At 39.7% G+C, this 21,690-nt stretch overlaps 1 long non-coding RNA gene across 4 annotated transcripts in view; it reads left to right on the forward strand.

Moving 5' to 3' along the window:
* LOC123456723 overlaps window positions 1-21,690 on the forward strand; it is a 68,019-nt gene that overhangs the window by 38,373 nt on the left and 7,956 nt on the right. For all 4 annotated transcript variants that reach the window (XR_006634638.1, XR_006634640.1, XR_006634639.1 and 1 more), the window contains 3 exons: window positions 17,375-17,850; window positions 18,721-18,769; window positions 19,055-19,306. This is a non-coding gene — a long non-coding RNA (uncharacterized LOC123456723). The remainder of the gene's footprint in view (window positions 1-17,374; window positions 17,851-18,720; window positions 18,770-19,054; window positions 19,307-21,690) is intronic.

Here is a 21,690-nt window from a genome sequence, read left to right on the forward strand (position 1 = left end):
GAAGGAACAAAAGAATAGAGGCATGTTACCATTACTGTTGAGTACTTGGAAGTAGCTACAATGAACTCTTCTGGACAGTGTCCCAGGCTGAGAAACGTATAAGAGACTGCCATTGGATTGCAAGAATGGTCAGTGAACATCCCTGAGGAGACAGTGGGCAGGGGTGTCTTTTCTTCTTCTCTCGGTTCTGTGGGCTGGAGGCAACAGTAATTAAAAGTTAAGACTCTGGTTTCGGGCTATCTGGATTCAGATGTGGTCCCACCACACACAATTATGAACTTGAACAAGTCTCTACATCTGTGTTTCATAGGAATGACAGTATTCATGTACCCCACAGACACAGTCAGTGACTATTGTTTTACTTTCTGTGTACGGATCCCTTAGAACAGTGGCTACCATGAGAGCTGTGTCCATTGTTGCTGTTAAACAATAGTAGGATGAGTCTTAGAAAATATTTCAGCAATTTAAAGAAATTCCTGTGAACTTGTAGGGATTTATTTAGCATGGCCTAGTATGCCTGAGAAAAGGAATGAACCTCGGGGGTTATTAAAATAATTAATATTTTCCTCTTTGTACTATTATTATGGTATACCTGAGCCGAGCCCCTCTTTGCACAATTATTGTGATATACCTGAGCTGAGCCCCACAATAGCCATATAAATAGGCAAGCGTCAACAGCTAGAAATGGTTCAGTGATGTTTGCAGTCAAGACGATAGGTACAATCAGTCTTTGGGTCTGGGTTCAATTCCATCCTAGACAGATACGCTTCATCCATGGCAGAAACTGCATCACCCACAGAGTTTAAAAACAGTAGGATTCACCTGTGGTTTAACTAAGGCTATGCATGAAGCTGAACAAACTTTCTATTCCCTTTCCCCAGGTGCTGTAGTTTTCACACCTCTAATTCAAATTGAATATTCATATGAAAGTGCAGCTTTTTTTGTGAGTCATACTAATGTGTTCCTTCAGAAATCTTGTTCACAAGAAACAGAATCAGCCAGGGAACCATGATCTGTGGTGCTTGGGAAACTGCTTTCTGTCAACATGAGTCTCTGTGCACTTTGGGGCACACTCAAATGCAAGTGTAATTAGCAGCTGACCCAAGCTTTGGCGCACACAGACTGAATGCCAAACAATGTAGCCAGCAGCTCCAGACAGAGGCACTGGAGGAAGTTCTGGAAAAACCCCAAGTCTTTGCTCACATGAACGTTAGCACAGTGAGCTCTAGCACAACATCCTCCCAGGTTGCTTTGCATTCTCCATAGCTTCCTGGAACGTACTGAGGCATTAAGCAATTCAAGTAGATCTCCTTTTTATTTTGAGTCTTCTGTGACTTACACTGTCAAAGCTCAGTGGGTCTGCTTCTTTTCCTCGTCTTTTTTGGAGAGGTAAAAGTAGACAATTAGATTTCATTATTGTAAGTCTTAATCAAAAGGTGATTTATAGATCACAGGTGGCAGGTGTTCTGCTTGGAGTCATATAACCTCCAAGGTTTAATTCTTGAGTATCCTTTGCCCAATTTATTTGTTTCTGTCAGAAAATGATTAAGTGAACCTCATTTTGATAAACATTAATTATATCTTTACCTATGTTTGCTTCAGTAGGATTTTTTTCTTGAAAGGGGTATTTCAGAAGGTTCATATTTATTTTTAAAAACAACTAAACATGGGAGTTTGCTAGAAAATGTGCACTTGTGGCAAGTAGAAACTTTCACAAACATTCATAGCATAGAATCACAGATGAAGACATGAGTGAAGCTAAGCTCATAGGGGTTAGGTTCAGGTTAAAGATCATGGCACTGGATTTAGAGCCCTACCTTATGACCTTGAACATACCATCATTCAGATCAGTTTCTTCCTTTAAAAATATGGGGAAGATCTACTTGGCATACAACAATATTATGATTAGATTCAATTAAAATATTGCATTTTGGGAAACAGTTTGTGAATTATGAAGTGCTGTTCAAATGCAAGGCACTGCTATTATGACCATCACTGTGGAAGGTCCTAGTCAGGTTTGTTGGGATAAATAACGTGCTCCAGTCTTTCCCCACTAGGTGGCTGGTGACCCACTTAGTAAATTACTAAATCTAAAAACTGCATTAAAGGTTGAAGTCATGAAAAACAGAGACAACTAAAAATGTTAAAATCAAATGTCAATCAAATACCATTCGTTTGTAGTTTGCCATTTTTTAATTTTTTTTAATAAGTTTTGTATTCAGCAAATACAGTTTGGTACCATTATTAGGCTCATCCATGACCTACCCCCTTCCCTGGGCTCCTCTTTGTTGAGGTATATGGGTAATGCATTGTGGCATTAGCCCACACTTATGGGTAGGATAAATGTCTCTGCATATCATGACCCAACATGTGGCTGTAACATTCTTTCCGCCCCCTCTTCCATGAAATTTCCCTGAGCCATGTTGGGTTCATTTTTGGTCTGCTTCAGTGATGAGGTGTTGGGGGCCTCTTGGTCTCTGGCTCTCTGATTTGGTAGGAGTTGATTTTTCTCTGTGTTGATCTCCTTCTCTCTTGTGCTGGTACCCGGTTCATCAAGAAAACAGCACCCTTTCTTGTTTTGCCAATTTTTCTTAGTTTCAGCCGGGACCCTTTTGAGGTATGATGGGCTGGTTCTCTCCTTAGGATCTCCATCTATCTGAAAAAGAGAAGCAGATTCTCCAATGAAGAGTAAGTTAGCACCAGACAAATGAGATAACCCTTACTTTTTTATAGAGAGTTTAATAGGTGTAGGCCCTCTTGTAGCCCATGATTGATGGTGGCTTGATCATGGAGAGACGGCTGTTTGGATATGGTTCTGACTTGTTTCCCAGCTCCAGCTATGGGTCTAGTACCACTGAGTGGATCTGTTAGCCAAATCAAGAGCAGTTGGTTCCCCACCATGGCTGTGTGCCACTATTACACTTGTGTGAGCATCACAACAGTTTACCAAAATTTTATATCTATGAAAATGTTTTATGAATTTGATTCTGATAAAAAAAAAAAAAAGCTAAGCAGAAAGGAAAATCTTAGCCCACTCAGAATGACCACATAACAAACAGAATTATATTCTATTTGTAACACCACATTACAGGTAATGGCTTCATCAATATCTGTGGTTGACAAAATACTTCGGTTGAAGGTCAAATAGTAACTATTCCTAGCTTGGCAGGTTACATGGTCTGTACTGAAATTATTCATCTTTGCTGGATAAATAACAATATGAAAATGAGTGCGCTTACTGAATTATCATAAAACTTAAACTAATCAAGTATTAGCTATCCAATTAGCAGTCTCTTCAATTAATATTTTGTGTGTAAATGTATAACTTTCATAATGAATATGTCAGTGTATTTCTTTTTTAAATATTTTATTTTTATTTACTTATTTATTTGACAGAGAGAGAGAGAGAGAGAGAGAGAGAGAGAGAGAGAATGGGCACTCCAGGGCCTCCAGCCAATGCAAACGACCTCCAGACTTGTGCACCCTCTTGTGCATCTGGTTAACGTGGGTCCTGGGGAATCGAACCTGGGTCCTTTGGCTTTGTAGGCAAATGCCTTAACTACTAAGCCATCCCTCCAGCCCATGTCAGTGCATTTCTATATTTTACATATATCAATTACTAAACATTATGTGTTTTTTTTTACCTGCCTCTACTATCTTGTAGTTTAAAACTATAGACCAAAAAAAGTCAAGTAATCGTTGCATTTGTTCATAGAATTGTTAGAAGTAGCACCCAGTTTAAATTTAAATTTCAGTTAAGAAAGGAAAATAATTTAGTATAACTGTATTCCAAATGTTGCACAGATATTCTTATGGTATACTTGCCTCCTTAGCTGTGCTTTGTTTTGCTTAATTGTGGGACGATACATTTTAAGAACTCCTCCAAAGCATGGCTGAAACCATGAACAGTAGTGAACCTTATATATACGACTTTTCCTATTCTTACTAAGTTATATCTTTTCTATGTTATCCAAGCATTTATGCAGTATGGCTGCTGTTTTTACAGTTTAGGATGATAGCAAAATTAGCAAATATTTCTTTATTCTAACTGATTTTTAGCTGTACAAAATAATGTCTTTCATTATGGCACTTTGAATATCTCTGATCTCTGTTTCCTTCTCCTTCCACATTCATAATACTCTTTTTTTTTCATATTACTCTTCCATTTACTTTCATGTCCTTCCCTTCTCCTCGAGATACCACATATCAGAGGCAATGTGTGATTCTTGTTCTTGTGACACTGGCTTGTTTCATTTAACACAGTGATCTGTAGTTCCATCCATTTTCCTACTTGTGGCATGGATTGCTCATACCATCTCCACAACTTCACTTAGGTTCATTCTTATTGTAGATGTGAGCAACCTCAACACACACGTTTCGTTCCTCACGTTTAGAGCTTTGATCTTTCACTTGAAGGAGGCACTGCATAGTTTCTCTTTGGAAAGTCTGAATTACGAGGGTCACTACTCTCATGCTTTGGGGTCATCACTGCGTAAAATAACAAAGGTAACTACTGAGTCACTTGACAAAGGGATGGTTCCTGCATATCCTGGGTGGGATGGAGCAGGAAGGCAAGAGATGTCACCACACTATCAAGAAAAAATGCAAAGTTGAAAAAATTGTAAACTATGCCTGGAATTTTCCATTTAATAGTTTCAAACTGTGGTTCTTTGTAGGTAATTGAAACCATGGTCCATGGAGATTACAGAGGAATACTGTATTAATAAAAGTATTCACTGTTGATATGAGATGCAGTTTTAAGTGGGTGACCTGAATTTTTATTTGCTAAATCTGACATTTGTTCTGTGCCTATAGGCTTTACTTAATCCTTGTTTATTAAAGTCTTAAAAGCATTAAAAGGTCTGAAGAGAGGACTCCTGAAGCAAAATATGGTTTTAGAATCTGGAGGAAATATGCATGTTCCCTGCACTGATTGCTGTTGGTGTACTTTTCCTGCTGGGGAAGTCTTCAGGCCCTTGGGCGCAGTAAGCAAGATGCCACCATGGAACTTCTCCAGAGCCCTCAGTTCACTTTCACATGATGTGGCTTAGCTGCTGACACTTCAGGACCCTTTTCTTTTCTTTCTTTCCTTTTCTGTTTCTCTTCTTTCTTTCTTTCTTTCTTTCTTTCTTTCTTTCTTTCTTTCTTTCTTTCTTTCTTTGTTTTTTCTTTCTTTTTGGAAGCTGAGAAACAAAGTAACCTTTATTTTGTTGAAAGATAAATAAGACTGATCTGTACTAATCCTAACATTGAAAGAAATTAAACAACATCAAACACTTCTCATCTAAAAATTAGTTATACCCTGTTCTAATATTTCTGTCAATCAAGTCCATTTTCTAGGGGGCTAGTATTTTGTGCTGCTAGGCTCAGTTGAACAACACTTATCAAATGCTTTGTAAGAAACCCAAAGAAGTCTGTAAACATGTGTTTGCCCTTTTTTTTGTAAAGCATTTAGGAGAAATTGGAGGTCTTAATAAGGAGATTGGGTAGGAAGAGCAAACCAGTTCCCTCCTCCTCCAGGAGGCTTTTGTAGTGGATGTGGGTGGTGGTGGGGGGGCAGTCCTCATACCACCTCCTCTCTAAACCCCATCTTTCTGTAAATCCTCTTCATACCTTTTGATGCAGATTATGAATGTGAATGTTACACACGATGAGGGGCAGGATGTGAGGCAGCAGGTTTCTTTTGTCTGTGCATGCGTCTAGGATTCGCTGAACGCTAATGCCTTGCTACTCCATCTGATATTCTACCCTAATCTGTCTGATATTCCTTGCAGCTTCAACATTTGACTCTGTTTCCCTGTATCCGATCAGATCAGTGGCTGGCCTTGCTGTTGTAAAACCCGCTGACCCTGGTGGGGAGGCAGGGGGGATGGAGGTTCATCTTTTCAGCCTTGATTGGCACAGTTTATCGGGAGTGCCTCTGCCTGCCTATTTCAGGCGGGAGCGAGTTTCCTAGGTGGTGGTGGCTGTGGTGGTGGTGTAGTGGTGTGGTTGAGGAAGTACCCTGGCACTCCCAAACCCGGTGGAAAGTGACAGCAAGGGGTCGTCCCATCCTTGCCGGGGTCCAGCAGGGGGAGCCCGCCCGGCGCTGAGGGAGCTGAGCTATGGGTTGCATGCAGCTGGTGGATGCTGGATCGCCTTGCTTTCCATAAACAAGAACACTGAGGCCGCTTAAGCGCACTGCAGAGGAAACATCCTCCCCTGAGGGGAGCTGATCGGGCCTCTGAGGTTGAGGGGAGATGGCAGGAGCCGCCTCAGCAGGTAAGCCCCACAGCTTTCAAATATTCCTCTTTCATCGCGGTGTTTCCCCTCAGCCAGGAGCAGATTAACGAAGTCCTGCTCTGTGGGCTCGTATCCCGCTGGAGTCCACCTCCTTAGTCTTCTCCCCATGGGGAGAAGGAGCTGCCCTGGCTTCTTCGCTTGGCTTCGGCTTTAGCTTGCTGGGCTCTACCCCTTCTCCAGCAGCAATTTTCCCCAGTCTTGTCCCCCAAGGTATCTTGCAAAACGTGGGACAGAACTGGGGCAAATAGAGCGAGGCCCTTCTTGCACGCACAAAATTTTAGGAGGCATCAAGGCATGATCAAGATAAAGATTGTCGTAGAATTTCTTAAAAATTTAAAGTGAGGACAAACGTTCTACGGAGGAAAAAATAATGCTAAAACGTTGAAGACAAAATCCGATCTTGTACGTGAATGATTCGGCCACACCCTCATCCTTCCCCGCCCCCCTTCCGCATACATCACTCAGAAGCGAATCTCAGCCCCCCCCCCCCCCAAACACACACACATGTGCCTGGCTGGTCCTGAGCCTCTACAAATGGATCAGTTGTTCTTGGTGGCCAGGTCTTGGGCTTCCGTGCTGTACTGGCTTCCTCGGCTATACGGCATGAAGCGGAGCCCGCTGCGTCGTCACCTTGTGTCTCCAGCAGTACTTTACCATCTGTGGAGTTTGGAGGAAGTTGGGTAAAGGCCTCAGGATCCCGAAATCTGCACTGGAACCCCAATCCTCTCGGAAGCAAGGCAGTTGGGGAAGCTGCATTCCTTTATTTGGGGCTTAGGAAACTATCTCGCATTTGGCTTGAATAGAAAAGCTTTAAAGGGACCATAAGTAACAGGAAGTAACTAGAAATTCTACAACATAGGGCTTCCCCTGAGCTTAGGGTGCTTTATTCATCTCTAGCCTGTGGGATACTCTACTATGACCAGACTTGACAGTGATACAATACCTTGTAATGAGGACCACAGAAATTTACAGTGCATTTCTCCCCCATCATACCTCATTTAACTATCCCAGCAGGTGGCTCGACACTACTCGAGGTGCCAGAAGGCTTTCAATTCTCTGAATCCACTGGAGCAATTTTAGCAAATATTGAACTGTTTGTTGTCATTGTGGATAAGGGGAAATGATCAGAGGTACAGTAGCCTATCACTGGAAGATGGCACAGTGGTATTTCAGGGTGATGACAGGATCCATGCTTCGTGTTCTCTTGGGCATCCAATGAAAAGCTTACAAGGAAGAGTAAATGAAGATGGGAGGGGGGATCTATGTATCTTTTCTTAAAAAGAAAAATCTCTGGAAGAGTTTGGACATGACCAATACCTTAAAAGTAGGAGAAGGGAAATTTCTGGAGCTCCTGCCTAATCTTTAGTATGCTAAAAACACTACCTCAACTTAAGCTAAAAGAGAAAGAAAGTTGGTGAGACAATTCCTTGGCATTTTTAGGGCTCTCGGCTTTTGCTTTTCTTTTGGGTTCGTTTGGCACTTCTACTCTGTAGCCACAAGAGGGCATGGTTGCCTTGTAGACTGGTTTAATATGCTACGAATTTAGAGAGGAAAAATACTGCCATCCAGTATAAAGTAGGAAATATTTTCCAGACCATTTTAATGCAAAACAAATTATTATCACTATTAACTTATTAATTTCTATTTAGTTGATGACCCATTGAGCCATAAAAGTAAAATGAAGATGTTTGATACCTGTCCTTGTCAAAGATTAAAATAGCCAAGTACAAACATACAGGGTTGTAATAAATGTCACCACAAAAACCCTAAATTGTTTGTGACATAAATAGGAGTTTGTTCTATAAGGATGATATTTAAAATTTCAAGAAATGTAAAGTATGACTTTCTGTTATTCATTAGGAAGAATGAAAACTGGGCTGTGGTTGTGAATTATCATCGTTTTATGATTTCTATATAAATATCTCCAGTAAAATATGGTCTTAAATGCAGTTGGAATTTAAGAATCAAAAATATAAAAGGGTTATAATAAAATAACAAATTATATGTGTCATTTTTAGTAGCATTAAGGTTGAAATCTGTTTATGTTTAGCTGCTATTTGTGAAAACTTAAAGGGATGGTAGGTCAATACTGAGTTGTTAAAATTTTTATTGTCAGTCATAGAAAATTCAGACTGGAGAGACTTAGACTCAGTTTCTGCATTTACTTGTGAGTTATGCTGGGTTTTCTATTTTTAGTATGATTTTGCTTATTGTTATAGTACAAGTATTGTAAACTTTTCCTTTTTTTTTTTTCTCTCTCTCTCTCTCATAATTTCAAGATACAGTCTCACTCTAGCCCAGACTGACTTGGCACTCACCATTTAGTCCCAGGCTGGCCTTGAACTCACAGCGATCCTCCTACCTCTGCCTCCCTAGTGCTGGGATTATAGGTATGCTCCACCACACCTGACTCTATTTCTTCTTCTTTCTCCTCCTCCTGCTCCTCCACCATCACTACTACTATTACTACTCTTTCTTCTTCATCATCTTATTATCTTGAGGCAAACACAATAGACTGGCCTTGTTTTATAAGAGAGAGAGAGAGAGAGAGAGAGAGAGAGAGAGAGAGAGAGAGAGAGAGAGAGAGAGAACTGGAGTGTCAGGACCTCCAGGCACTGCAATCAAACTCCAGAGTGTGCCACCTTGTGCTCAGGTGCGACCTTGTGCATGCAGTACCTTGTGCGTCTGGCTGTCTGGCTTACCCATGGGATCTGGGAAGTCAAAAGCAGGTCCTGAGCATTCACAGGCAAGATCGTTAAACACTAAGCCTTCTCTCCAGCCCTCTATTTCTCTTTTTGAGAGAATGTCTCATGTAGCCCAGGCTACATTCAAACCCACTGTGTGGCAGAGAATGACTTTGAACTATTGATCCACTTGTCTCTACCTCTCAAACTCTGGGATTACAGCTGTGTGTCACTATGCTCAGCATGTAAATATTTTCTAAGAGTGGCAGTATCCTTTTTAGTTTAACCAAGAGTTTCCTGTGTTGGGATGATTGTGGAGCAGTTAAGAATTACAAGGGTAAATATAAAGGTCACTAGTAGTTAAGTGTGGAATGTGCACTATAATTACATATATATACACATATATGTGTATATATATATGAATATATAATGTATATATATGAATATTTTATTTATTTATTTGAGAGACAGACAGAGGAAGAGGCAGAGAGAAAGAGAGAAAGAGCACTCCAGAGCCTCTAGCCAATGGAAATGAACTCCAGACGCATGTGCTACCTGTTGAATCTGGCTAAAGTGGGTCCTGGGGAATTGAACCAGGGTCCTTTGGCTTTGCAGGCAAACACCTTAACCACTACGCCATTTCTCCAGCCCTAATTGTAAATTTTTTAAACACTTGTCTGGCATGCAGGAGGTCACAGATTCCAGCCCCAGGTGTAAAATAAACAACTAAACAAGCTTAAATTTGATTTTGATATGTAATAAAGACGTGACTATGAAAATGTTACTGGATCTCTGAGTCTCAGTTTCTCATCTATAAAATGAGGACAGTAGTACCTACACTGTGTGATTGTAGGAGATGTGAAGTGCCAGCCTCAGGAAACAGTGTGAGCAAAGGTGCAAATCCTACTTATTGATTACAGGCTAGTAAGTAAATCAATATTTCTAGATAGCCTTTTTTATGCTTGAGATAGTCTCTTGCTATGTTGGGACCCTCCTGCTTCTGCCGCCTGAGTGCTGGGATTATATGCATGCACTACCACCTACCAGGCTACAGTACTATTTTCATAAGTACAATATAGTTCCCAGTTAATGCAGAATATGAGAATTGGGACAGGGCATTGACAGGTCAAGAAGTTTAGAATGAGTAGGCATTAGGAAGACACTAGAATTTCTGCACAACAGAACATAAATGGACGTACTATTTGATGGGGTAACAAGCTGTTGGCCTCAGGTATAGAAAAATCCATTGGGAGAGTATTATAATAGTGCTAGGTTGAGGTAAGAACTTTACCTGAAACTTCAGCACTGTGAAGACAGGTGGGTTGCAGGTAACAAACAGGACACTGACAGTTCTTGGTAACTGCTTGCATGTAGGAACACTGAGGAAAGGAAAGACATTGAATACACATTAATCGGCTGCCCAGGAATATCTGTCACTTGGAGCTTTGGGGGAATCTTGTACTTTTTTAAAGACAGGCTGGTCTGGAACTTCCTATATAGCTTGGGCTGGCCTCAAAGATGCTGGGTGGGACAGGCTGGCCTAAAATTCACAATTCTTCTGCCTTTCCCTGCAGGTGGACACTACCATACTTGCTTTTAGTGGAATCTTCTGGATTGCATCCTTCACATTTGACATCTTTACTATTAGGTATCTCAAAACTTCACGGGGGCAACCTTGTCCACTTTGTATACCTGTTGTTATTAAGAAAGTTCTTCCTAATATTGAACTCAACTCTTCCTCTCATTTCTATCTATCTGCATAAATTCTACACCTGCCCTTCAAGACAATGGAGGAATTATCTCATAGCAGGCTGGCAGTCACAGATGGAGCTCCTTTACAAGATGCAGTCCATGCTTTTGGCATATCCATCTTATTTCCACTAATGTGTTCTTCCAGTTTAACTCAAACCCTAGTGTAGGTATAAGTTCTTAGGCAGTGCTTCACTAGGAGCCTCAGTAACTGGCTGAGAAAGAGCTGGTGCTGCTATGTGTTATTTCATCCCTGTGGATTTTGAGATCACTGTTTGTTGGGCAGTAGCTATATGGTATGGAGCCAGGGGCCTGTGCAGAGAAGGTGTGATTCCAGTTGTGGAAACTGAGATCTCTAAAGCAGAAAGAGACAAGAACAAGGGCTAGAGCCAAGTAGAAACAATTGCCAGGAAATGTGCTTATAGTTCTCCTTGGCACACTGTGTCGTTTCTTTTCACCTGTTGGCTTGGGCCTGGTGGATGGTAGAAGCAAGGCTTCTCCAGAGTAGTTCAGTATGACAATGGCAAGTGTTGCTTCACCTTTATTGGTTCTATCTAGAACATGTACTTTTCAAGTGAGCGCCGTGTATGAATCCAGCTATATCTTAGGTATGCTAGGCATGGGGATAGAAGAATGGACAAAACATGCAGCGCTCCTATCCTCATTTAGGTTACATACATTCTGTGTGGTCAAAAGACAACGAAAATCACTAAATTGTATTGGTAACCACTATAACGAAAACTAAAGTAGGGTAAATGCTTAGAGGTGGGACTGAATTTTAAAAGAACCAGTTAGAGAAAACTTTCCTGAGTAGGTGACTCTTGAGCAAAGGACTGAGTGGACTGGAGTCATGTGAATGGATGCATTTATGTGGGGAAAATGTTCTGCTGAGGCAGAGGTGTCATTGACCAATACTCCCTTGTGATATCAGGGCAGAGTGAGCAGGATGTGAGGAGGGCTTGGAGAATAAGATAGGGCTAAATCAAGTGAGGCTTCATGTAGCCTATAGCTGCTCCTTTAGTCTACATTTATATCAGTTTTAACAGTTTTTCATATTTCTAAAGTAGGTAAGATGCCTTCTGTTTTAGTATAGCTTTCTGGAAGAGGTCCTTTAACTAAGTGCTAAAGGCTAAGGAAAACTGAATGACTGAAATCACCTCTTCACTGGCTGACTTGGCACTTGTAGAGGAGAAAGGGAAATGAAGCATTAGTGAGTGGTGAGCCTGGGAAAGTAAGCAGCAAGCGTCCTCATAAAGGGAGAAATGGACTATTCCGTAAGCCCCTGGGACCCAGGGAGGTGTTCGAAAGTCGAGGAAGTAGCAGATTAGATCCCAGTGTTAAAAAGTTTTCTCTGGTTCTCAAAAGTCAGCTGAAATGACATTTTTATCTCATTACCACATATACCATGGGCACTTCAATTTTGAGACAAGTAAGATTCCTCATGGAAACTTCACTGACAGTTAACATTTCTGGGTTTTACACTTGAAAATGTTAAATGTTTCAGGAGAGCCCATAGTTTTTAAGCCCACCACTTGAGTGTGTGTGTGTGGGGGGGTGGCGTTTACGATTTTTGAAAGGGGAAATGAGAGCTCAGTAGGTTGTGTAAAAAATAAATCCCTTGAAACCCAATGCCCTTTCAGTACAGAGGCTGCAATTAACTCAGTTATGTTTGTCTATGCAAATCCTCTCTGGGTGTGGCATTTAAAAAATAATCTTTGTTCCTTGCTGAAATGCTGAGAGGAAAAAATAGCTTCCCACTGATGTGAGTGCTTGATAATAAAATTCCAACTCCTGACTAGAGAGATCATCTTGCCAAGCTTTCTTCCTCCTTCCTAAGGACACTAGGGATCCCTGAGCTCACAAGGATTAGAAAAGAGGCATTATACTCTCAGCTTTGCAGTTAATTGCACTTGGGGAAAACACCTTGAAAACAAATATACTTGATTACCTCATTATCTATTAACACCCTCAAAACATAGAGACTCTTCATAGAATAACTTGCAGAACAGAAGTGAATACTGTAACATAGGAAGCCCCCCCCCCCACTTCGCCAGGAATTTAGTCTTCATGCTAACAGCTCTAGCATCTTACGATAATGTTGTTTCTTTAGCAAGGCAGTGAATATATGGTGAAACTCTGACCCAAAGGGAATTTTCTGATGTGGAAAAGTATATTCTGTGATATGTGAACTGATTGAATGGAGTCTTATCTGATGGGTTCATTTAATACATGGCAGTCATTCTCCCTCCCCAGAGTGTCCAGCTTTTATGCTCCTAAAACTCGGCTACATGTTTCCTTTTACAGTTACCCATCTGCTGTGCGGCATCATAAACAGTTACTAGTGTTATGAAGTTATGAACTCAAACACTCCCTATATGAATAATTTTGTTTCTGGGAAAAATTTTATATATCATATATTATAATATATGTATATATAATTTATATATATCTTATATACATCTTTTATTAGTAGAGAATGAGAAGTTTGGAGATAGACTCTTTACTTTTGGTTTTATAATTATCATTTATTTATTGGGCTAGATGTAGAAGCCTGGAACTTGTACATGCTAAATGAGTGCTCTACTACTGAGTTGCACTACCAGTTCAGGATTCAAACTGCTTCAATTTTAGTAATCTGATGAGTTAGAATGAATAAAATATTTCATAATGTCCCTCCACTGATCAATTCTTTAATTATAACTCTTCATCTTGGGCTTAACCTGACTAGCCATTGATTCACTTGTAACACTTCCAAAAATGTAGATAAGTAACATTGTTATTTCATGCACATACATTTTTTTTGAAAAAAATTAAACCCACAGGCAAATAGACTAGGGCAATGAATGACTATCTACCAACCACATGAGTTTGACAGTGAATATTTTTCATAAAATAAATGATAGATAACTGGGCTAGAGAGATGGCTCAGAGGTTAAGAATCTTGCCTGCAATGCCTAATGACCTGAGTTCAACTCCCCAGTACCCCTATGAAGCCAGATGCAAAGGGTGGCACATGCATCTGGAGTTTGGTTGCAGTGGCTAGAGGTCCTGACATACCCATCTCTGTCTCTCTCTTTCTCTCTCTCTCTCTCTCTCTCTCTCTCTCTCTCTCTCGCTCTCGCTCTCGCTCTCGCTCTTGCTCTCCTTGCAAATAAACTAAAAAAAAAAATACAGATAACTGTGTGTCTGGGAGGGGGTTATAATTTGTTTCCAATCTCCTCACAAGAATAGGTATTTACTTATAGCACCACAATTTCAGTATTGAAACAGTAGAGTCAAAAGTACTTACTAAATGATGATTAATAGCTCATTTGTATCTAGATGTCTACAGTTCTTCCCAAACTGCGACTATTGTTTATTAATATTAATGAAAGCTTTATCAAAAGAGCAAAGGTCTGAGAACTTGATACTGTTAGTCAACTGATAAAATTTGGGAGTAGAGACTGGAAAGAGGACAAAAGTTAAACCAATACTGTGTATAGTAATTTTTCATTTTGTAATGCTTCTTTCCCCATACTCCACTAGCCATCTGAGGAACTGAAGCGCGAAGTAGGATCATCTTGCTTCCCCAAGCTAGACAAATGAAATAAAGCTCTGATGTTATTAGAATCCTTTTGTCTCAAACCAGAGTAAGAGAGTCACTAAATGAGACTTCTAGACAGTTGTAAATGGGAGGTCATTTGCTCTCCTATTATAGAGTAGTTTATACTTTCTTTAATGTCTTAATAATTATCAAAGAAGTATGATAATATTATAAGTAAATAAATACACTCTTTTGGGGGGTTTTCCAAGGTTGAGTCTCACTCTAGCTCAGGCTGACCTGGAAATTCACTATGTAGTCTCAGGGTAGCCTCGAACTCATGGTGATCCTCCTACCTCTGCCTCCCAAATTCTGGGATTAAAGGTGTGCACCACCATGCCCAGCATAAATGAACTTTTTTTTTCAGACAGGCTGTAACTATTTTTTCTTATTAATTAGTTTTGTATTCAGCAAATACAGTCAGTTTGGTACAATTATTAGGCTCATCCATGACCTATCCTCTCCCCATTGGCCCCTCCGTGTTGAGGTATATGGGCCGTGTATTGTGGAGTTAGCCCAAAGTTATGGGTAAGATAAATGTCTCTTCACATCATGACCCAACAAGTGGCTCTGACAATCTTTCCGCCCCTCTTCCCCCAAATTTCCCTGAGCCATGTTGGGTTCATTTTTGGTCTGCTTCAATGATGAAGTGTTGGGGGCCTCTGAGGCTCTGGCTCTCTGATTTGGTAAGAGTTGATTTTTCTCTGTGTTGATCTCCTTCACCCTTGTGCTGGTACCCGGTTAATCAGGAAAACAGCACCCTTTCTTGTTTTGCCAATTTTTCTTAGTTTCAGCCGGGGCCCTTTTGAGGTATTATGGGGTGGCTCTCTCCTTAGGATCTCCATCTATCTGAAAAAGAGAAGCAGGTTCTCCAATGGAGAGTAAGTTAGCACCAGACAAATGAGATAACGCTACTTTTTTATAGAGAATTTAATAGGTGTAAGCCCTCTTGTAGCCCATGATTGATGGTAGCTTGATATTGGAAAGTGGGCTTATGTTTGGATCTTAGGGTAAATTTTTACCAAACAAGGTATGAAACATTTCACAGTATAAAAGTCTAAAATATCCCAATTCCCAAATACAAAAGAAATAGAATTGACAAGAGATATTAAGGGAGGGGGCAAAAGAGGGGAAAACGAATACATGTGATATTACAGCAGAAATGGGGCTATTGGACAGGAAAATGGATGCCAGGAAAATTCCTGCAGGCTGTACAAAGAAGGAAGTGGGGGAAGGCTACCAATACAAAAATATGTATGAAAGTACCATGACACACCATTACTTTGAATGCTAACTTTAAACATTAACAAATGTATATGACAAATTTGGGAAATATTTACACCACATAGAATAATATCAATGTTTTCTAAAATGCTCTTCAGTAAGACAAAATTATGGAGTGGAGAAAGGATATGAATAGAAATTTAAAAATTAAGAAGTGTTGTTAACTTTTTAAATCAAACTGTGTCCTTTTTCCTGCTACAGTAGAAAAACCAGTAGATGAGATTATACTACAATTGAACAGTGAAGAATGTTTTTATACATATGTGTGTGTATATGTGTGCATATTTGTATGTGTGTGGATACACATGTGCAACCAAATATGCATGTAAATATGTGCACATGAGTATAGAAGCCAGAGGTGAAGATTAAGAGCTTTCCTGAGTCACTCTCCACCTCATTCTTTGAAACAGGGTCTCTCACTGAGCCCAAAGATTTCACTAGACTAGTGAACCAGTGAGTTCTAGGAATTCTCCTATCTCTGCCTCCCCAAGAGTGGGATTACAGCTGCATGCCACTATGGCTGGATTTTACGTATGCTTTGGGGATTTCTTATGAGAGAGCCATCTCCCTAGCCCAAGAAGGGAAAGTTTACTTATGGGCCAAGAATAGACAATGCAGTGAGTCAAAGCTCACATATCAACTTCAAAATTCCTTGAATCTGAGGAAGTTATAGATGCAGAATAAAAGAAATGAGGGTGAGGAATATTCTAATAAAGGGAAAAATATTCTTGTCTTTTCTGAGAATGGGTGGAGATTTTCCAAGAATTCGTTATTTTTTAAAAAAGGATAGTTTTATTTATTTGCAAGCAGAAATAAATAGAAGAGACAGAGAGAAAATGGGCATGTAATGGCCTCCAGCAGCTGCAAACAAACTCCAGATGCATGTGCCACTTTGTGCATCTGGCTTTATGAGGGAATTGAGGAACCAAATCTGGGTCATTAATCTTTGAAGACAAGTGCATTAACAGATGAGCCATCTCTCCTGGCCCAAAGAATGTGTTTTATGCATTTTATGAGTCTCTCTCAATATCACAGTAGCTACTGCCACCTGTCCTGCTACTGGGAGGTGTGCTATTTAGCATGTTTGTGGGAATTCTGTTGAGGCTTGGAGTTGTCTAGCAGTCATTCAGGCAGCCATTTCATTTTATTATTTTAAATATATATATATACATGTGTGTGTGTGTGTGTGTGAGAGAGAGAGAGAGAGAGAGAGAGAGAGAGAGAGAGAGAGAGAGAGAGGGAGAGAGAGAGATTGAGAGAGGAGATAGACAGAATGAGAATAAGTCGGTTCACCAGGGCCTCTTGGTACTGCAAATGAAGTCCAGACACATTTGCCACTCTCTGCATCTGGCTTTACATGAGTACTGGGAAATGAAACCTGAGCCAACCCAGGCCAAACGATTTGGGGAGAAATTACCTTTACCTACTGAGCCATCTTTCCAGGTCTTAGGCAGCCATTTTATATCCCGCCAGTTTCACTTAGCGCTCTTAAAGAGAGACTTCTTTCTTGCCCACAGTCATCCTTTACTGCAAAGATAAATATTAGGGGCAGAATAAAAGTACAGCCAGATCACTTAGTCAGTATTGTGGATAACAGGAGCATTTGGCCCAAATCCCAGAAGTTGATAATGTGCCCTGTTGGCCAGTACACAGGAGAACACTCACATCCACTGCTAGTGAGTATACATGTTGGTCTGACCATTGTCACAGCAATTTGGTATAGACAACTATTCCAGATTTCTGTCCTCATTATCCATCCTGACTTCCTTTACTTTTTATGTCTGCTTTCTCCTAGATTCTGGGATTGCAATTCTCCCCTAAGATTGACAGCCTGACCTCGACTTCTGAGTTCTACATAACCTCACAACTGCAAGTCATTCTCATGCAACATATGCGTTTATCTTGTCTGTGCCTTTGTGAAGTTTGCGATAATATACAAGTTAAAGTTCTCGTCTTGTTGTTTGCTATTTCATGCAGAAAGTGCAACATTTGGGCTTCCTGCTTCTCCTTTGCTCCTCTGCTTGTCACCCCCCCCCCCCTGCAGCCATTGGTTATGTGTATGTGTTGCCATGCAGAACTGCTTAGCACCATCTGTTTTGGGAATGCTATCATTTGGTTACTGGCATTATGAAATGAGAAGATTTACCACTTGGTGATATTGAAACTTTTGATAGCTATACATTTGCCTAAGTTAGGATAAGAAGGACCTCCAAGCAAAGGAACAGGACAATGGAAAACAGAAATGCAAGAAGAGTGAAACAGACAAAAAAGGTAATGCCGAGAGCAAAGGAAACCAGAAGTTGTGAAATGCATGATAAGAGTAAAAGCAAGAACTCCACAGGGCAATAAAGGAAAATGAGAGAGTTGAATAGATAGCTTAGCAGTAAAGGCACTTGCCTGTGAAGACTAAGGGTCCATGTTCTATTCCCCAGTACCCATGTATGCCATATGCACATGGTGGCACATTTGAGTTAGTTTACTTAGAGGCCCTGGCACACCCATTCTCTCTCTCTCTCTCTGCCTCTTTCTCTCTCTGTCACTCTAAAATAAATAAATAAAATACATAAAAGAAAAATGAGGGACCTGTTAGGGCCAGTACATTGAAGGGCCCATGAATTCAGTGGGGAAATCATGCATTACTTCAAATGAAAACATAGAGAAAATGGAAAGAGATTTGCTCAGTGATTTTGAAAGAGAGAAGGTTGACTAGGCTCAATTCTTGTATAATTATCTATGAGTACGCATCACAAAAATAAAAGTTTACCTTTCCATCTGGATAAAAACTTATAATAGCCATTGCAAGTAATAGATGGTTGGATAGGCTTATAAAACATATGGCCTGCATGAAAAGAAATGGTGGGCAGAGGAGACAACTCAGGAAACTACTGAGCCTTATGTTCAGGGTATTTCCTTCACCCAGAAAATGTATCCACTCCCTCAACCCCTACATCACATCTAAGAGTACTAAACAATGCTCAGGATATGCTATAGTCAGTTCCATGAATGTAGCTTGGCAAAATTTCCCCACCTGTAATATCTTAACAATAGTAGAAGCATAAGTGAGAGACTCAAATTTTAGTGGTCTCTGGAAGAAAGTTGGGAATTGAGGTAATGATTGATTCTGAATATTTTTTTTTCCAGTTGCAGAAGAAACTGAAAATGTGCATCATCTGCAAAACCTTTGGGTCAGGTTAAGTGATGTTTTTGAACTCTTATACTCTTACCCTGAGAGGGTACTTGAGAAATATTTACAGATAGGATCACATCAACTGATCAAAGAAGCCACTATATGGTAGCATCCAAAGTCAGAAAATTTGAAGTGCCTACTCCACAAACCCGGTTTTTATGATGACTGTGAAGAAAGACATCCTTCAGTGGAATATATACTGACCTTAATACAAGGCTTTTACTGACAGCAGTGTAAGAGCACATCAAACTGTGGCTACTGAAATATTTCTCTCTGCTTACTTTTCAGGAGAGAAGGAATTTGGACCATTCATCTTGTCATTGAAACCGGTTCTACAAACAGTGCCACATACACAGCTGAGAACTGGGATTCACACTGTGATGGCTCTGATGATGTGATCATCCACGTGCTGAGGGAAGACAACAGAGCAGAAGACAGAGGTTACTTCTCTGCAGACGAACTCCAATTTCCTCTATTCTTTCCTTATCACTATTATCATGACCAGCATTTTCATTGGTGCATTATCATCCTCACCAGGAGGTCAGAGAGAAATAGAAAGTAATTGCAAAATAATGACAATTGCTAAATTAAAATTGGTAAACTATCACTAAGTTTCACCAGCACCTTTGGGTTTTATTTCAGTGAACAAACCAATTGTCTTAGACTTTTACAATGCTCCCTTCTCTGTTTTATTTTCTTCCCACAAGGTCTTAAATTCCTGCAGTGCAGATTCTGTGTGCATTTCATGAATTCACTCTAGAACCTAGTGAGGAGGCTATTACCTTTGATTTTACAATTTGGTTTTGTCCCCTTGATCCTGAAATTTAATTTTGTTCAAGCCTAAGTTCCTCTTTTGCCAGCAGGAGCTAGTTTGTCTTAAGTTTACTCGTTTTAGAGCACTCATATAAGGTGGGTATCAGTCAGTTCTGAAAGTCAGTGCATTTGTGATGAATTCCTGGGTTTATTTTAGAAACCAGTGGAGGAGAAAGACGCAGTAGAGTTATTCATTTTGATAATTTCTCTTTTTGTATGTGGTCTTCCCAGTGGTTAGAACAGTTAAATATCCTCCAGTAAAAGAATGCTGATCTTTCTTGCACCTTGAAGGTAGTAGAGGATTCATTTTCAGGTTGAGTTTTTAATTCCCTTTATCATGTCATTATTTTCTTCATTTAACTCAATTGTTTTCCAGTTGTTTGAATTTTGAATGCTTGGTGTTTAGAATGCAGATTTACCAAAGGGATAAAACCCACAAATCTGGAAATAAGAGGCTCAGCCACCATTTAAATAATTTCTCGCAAAACATATGGTGACTTTATCTGTTCTTTTTTAGACACAGGTAAACATTCTCACCTACTACCTATCTTGGATTCTGTTGAATAGTTATTGTGAGGAACAGTGAGACAGGAATTCCGAATAACATTGTTGTTCCTTCTTTCTTAACTGCTGTCTACTCCAAGACCAGCAACGGGATTACATGTTATAATGATATATAAAATACCTGAATAGACAAAGATAAATCTTTGACATAAGGTTATCCAAAAGAGAAATGATATAGTCTAAAATACATGATAGAATTTATATTCAGTAATGAAATAAATAGCTTCTTTGAGCCACAATGCCAAAAAATGACACCAGAAAGTAAAATGTGTTTTATGGGAAACATGGAAGAAACACGCTCAAGTTGACATTAGGAATGAAGGAATCCAGTAATTTCCTTCCAATCTGCAGGTCTACATGATAGGCTCCCTATAGCTGAGTTTAAAATCATCAGAAAAAAAGGTAAAGATAGAAAAAAAAAGTGATAAAAACGCTTGTTTGGAGAATTGTGATTGAGATGACTAATATTTTCAACAGACTCGAAATAATCAGATGAGGTTTCAAAGCCCATTGTGAGGTGTGGTGAATTTAGTAACAACAGAGCACCAGTCAAGCTTACAATCCTTGTTCTAATTCACAGGTGACTATATATCAGAGCCATGAAGGGGAGATTTCAAACACAAATTTCTGTGACTTAGTTCAACACTTGATGTATCACCAGTGGGCTAATACTTGTATGTTTGGAAAGCTACTCAAGTGAACCTTTATACAGTCCTAGGTGCATACCGCTGCTCTGAGGTGAAACAAAATTAAGAGCGAAATATGACAAAGGAATGGTCCAGGGAACTAGGAAAGTGGGATTCAGTATTGTTCTGCCACTAGTTCAATGAATAGTTTTATTTAAGTTAATCTCCACTTTTTTGTAGCTATCAAATGAGAGAATTATATCATATGATTGTTCATGTCCCTCTAATTCTGACATAGTTACCTTGGGAAAAAGTGCATCAATCTAATTGGTTGATTTAAGCATTCCTAAACCCTTAAACAGAGACAAAGATAAGCACTGTGAAATTGTGTTCCTGTTATTTTTAAAACTTGTGCTTCTCTGCACTAGGGACATAGTTCAGTGATAGATCATGTGCCTGCCATGGAAGAGGACATAGGTTCAACTCTTAGCACTATAAAAAATGTACTTGTGATTCAAGTTTTAGTGTATTTTATTCCCTCCCAGAAAAGAAAACTAGGTATCCATTTGATAGAATAAAAGGCAAACACAGTATGAACTTCAGAGAAGTCTGTGTGATTAGTATTTTAAGATTTGATGAGTAATTTGCTTATTATTGCCTTGGCTGATGTTATTTCTCTTAGTTTGACCAGAATTAGAGAAATTAATTTAAACAACTAAGTACCCAATATAAGATAATAAAATAAATAGTTACTCATTATATTTTTAATTATTATAGGAGTGTCTAGGCTATTGCTTGATAGAAAGAAATATGGAACTAGGGCACAAGTCATCTTAAATAAAGTAGTAAAATACATCTAATTATTATTGAAGACAATACCTAGTTAAACACAATCTCAGGAGTTTCATTGATGCGGGGAAA

This window comes from Jaculus jaculus, chromosome X (genome assembly GCF_020740685.1).
Source record: "Jaculus jaculus isolate mJacJac1 chromosome X, mJacJac1.mat.Y.cur, whole genome shotgun sequence".
NCBI lineage: Eukaryota > Metazoa > Chordata > Mammalia > Rodentia > Dipodidae > Jaculus > Jaculus jaculus.